Genomic DNA, 3,148 nt, shown 5'->3' with positions numbered 1-3,148 from the left:
TAAGGAGAGTTTCTTCTCTGCAGGAAAAAGTAAATGCCTTGGAAGCAGTAAATAATCTTAATAATAAACTGCTTAGAGACTTGCCAGAAAAGCAAATAACTTGTAAAAAGTTTCCTAACTTTTTATTATTTGATATATTTCTTTTGAACAGTTAAATTGCTCAGGACTTAGTTAAGTTCTGAAATCCGATAAGAAAGCGTAATTTTATTTGGCAAGACTACAAATTTAAAATTCTCATCTGATATCCAGCTGTAATAATAGTAAATCAAAAAGGGCAAGAAGTCTTTCATTTTCTTCACTCTACAGTAGGTGTACTGAACACATAGTATCTCTGAAGATTCCTGATGCAAAAGTAAGACCATCTCCTTCCTGCAAAAGAACTTCTATAGCTGGATTTCAGCTGTGTACCCAAGAAGACTGAATCCTGTACTTTAAATCAAAAGGTGCTTCAACAAAGTATTCGTTTAAGGGTGTGCACACTAGTTTATTGTGCATTTTTTATATTTTTCCCCTAACAGATTTGTTTTTCAATTGAATTGTACAGGTTATAGGTCACATTAAAGGTGGGAAACGTTTTGAAATGATTTATTGTGGTCTCATTTTTTTATATCACAACAACCTGACAGCAAGGGTGTGTACCCTTTTTATTTCCAGTGTATAACTATGGCACACTGTCTTGACAGCCTAAGTGACGATCTGCTCAGTTTTACAGAGAAGTGTATGCAATTCAGTAAAACATCACTCATATAAGAGCATGCATAATCTAGCCAGTTTTAATATAGACAATTTCTTCTCCACACAAGCAGAAACATTTGGATTATGTTTAAAAAAAAATCCTGTAGACGAAGACACCCTCAAATTTAATAAAACCTTTCCCAGTGTACTGAATGAATATGCTCCCATCAGAGTTGCACTTAACCCACCAGTAGGCAAGTATGGTATGTAGAGGCAAGGCCTGGAAAGCAAGCAGACCAACAAATGCCAGGAAAAACTTACAAGAAAATTACAGACCGATAAGAAATAAAATCGGATACAATTTAAGGCATGACAAAAAACTGCCCCACAGCAGACGCACCAAAATAATTCTAAAAAAATTCTGGTAATTTTTCCAAAAGTGTACTAAACCCAGACCAAAGTCAACAACCCATTTCCTTCCCTGAAGACACTTAATCAACAATCTTTAATAACTTTAACAGATACTTCAAGCTGTAAGCCTCTGTAATCAGACATCCCCACCATCGGACAAGCCCACCTCCATGTACAAAACCCCATGGAAGCCACCTTTGCACATAGACCTGTCCCTGCCTCCACCATAAGAAAATATCTCCTAAAACTAAAAACTTTGTTCTGCTTCAGACAACCCTCCTTCTGAATGTCTAAAACTTGCAGCTGAAGCTCAGTCATATCTGGATCTGCTTATTAGTATAGATACTATTCTAGAGTCTCATGTCCAGCCATTTGGAAGAAGGCATACATATTTCCTCTTAATAAAGGATAACCCTCTTCTGACTACTCCAACTTCATAGCAAATGCCATTCTGTCACTATTGTCTAAAACAAGTGTGTACATTCCCAGTTTATGCAATACCTGACCATAAAGAATCTTCTCTCCCCTGTACAACATAGTTTTCATCCCAACAGTAGTACCACTACTGCCCTACTACATTTTGCTGATGTCATTTAATAAAAACAAAATACCGGTCACCATGTATTTTCCTTATTCCTAAATCTGTCCAAAGCATTCAGTGCAGTCTCTAACCAAAAACTATTACAAAGTCTCTTCCTTCTCCTGGTTTAACAGCTGCCTAACAGATTCCGGGCAGTCAAATGGCAGCAAGAATACTCCTGTTTACCCATTACTGTAAAAGTGCCACAAGGTTCTGTGCTTGAACCCCTCCTGTTTATAAATGATATACACACTGCTTCCAAGCATGCCACTCATATACAATATGCAGATGACTCTACACTCAACTTCACGTCCTCTAACTTGCAAAAATGTCAGCAAATTAATCAAAAATCCTTTGTCCATAAAATCCTGGCTAGACAACTTAAAGCTCATACTTAATCCCCCCAAAAAGAAGCTATTTTTCACCCCTAAAACATTCTCCCAAAGCACAACTCTTGTCAAAATCGCCTCCTTAAATAACACTCTCATGGAACTGGTTCCTAACGCCAAACTCTTAGGAGTCACCATTGACGACAACAACTTGAAATTTGACCTAAACTTCCAAACTTAAAAAAAAAAAACACTAAAATGTTGGCCTCTTTATAGAACAAAACCCTACTTAGCAGACAGAACTAGAGAAACCATAGCTAAATCCTAACTCCTACCTGTGCTACTGTATGCCTCCCCACTCTTTACTGACTTGTCACAATGCTACAATAAAACAACTTTCTTCACTGCAAATTGATCCTTTAGGACTCCTCATGGTTCTGCCTTTAAGCAATTAAGTTGGACTTCACTTCCACATCACTTCCAGTATAGTCAGCTACTGCTAGCAAAGTAGTACATTACAGAATGAGCTATGTATTCAGCACTAAAAGGCACGCTTCAGCACTACTGTGACAGTGTGAGGTGGTGCCAGCTATGTCAGGAGACGTAGGGCAGTAGATGTGTAACATATGCCAGTATAGCTAGCTGGGGTTTTGTTAAGAATTTTATGCCATTTGTATATCAAACTGATTTGTACATGTGCTTGTGTTGAAAATGTATTTGTAAAGTTGCTTGTATTAAAATAAAAAAAAATGTACCAACAGTGGGTCCTGCTGGACAGAAAAGAAATGCACTTGTATGTCAGACTGTATTGTAAATGTTGAAGTGAATATATTGTAACAGAGGATACTGGCAGAGAAGAGGTTAATACCAGTCCAGCTAACTTTGAAAAATAGTCTGAAATTAAATTGCCTGGTTTAGGCCATAAAGTTTGTATCTTACAGTTCTGATTGCAGCCAGAGACCAAATGTCTGTGAAAATCTGGACTATAAATCCTGCTGTATTGCCCTGGGGGGGGGGAGGTGAACTAATTGCTACCCTGGAAGGGTGGACGTTTTAAATGGTTTTATACCTTTCAGATGCTGTAACACATCTTAGCAAAGCTCTGCCTGTGTGGCTGTGTCTGTCTGTGTGTGTGTCTGGGACTCTGTCTTTG

Source organism: Protopterus annectens, chromosome 6.part1 (genome assembly GCF_019279795.1).
Source record: "Protopterus annectens isolate FY-2018-M chromosome 6.part1, PAN1.0, whole genome shotgun sequence".
Taxonomy (NCBI): Eukaryota; Metazoa; Chordata; order Ceratodontiformes; family Protopteridae; genus Protopterus; species Protopterus annectens.
Note: the sequence above shows the minus strand (reverse complement) of the source record.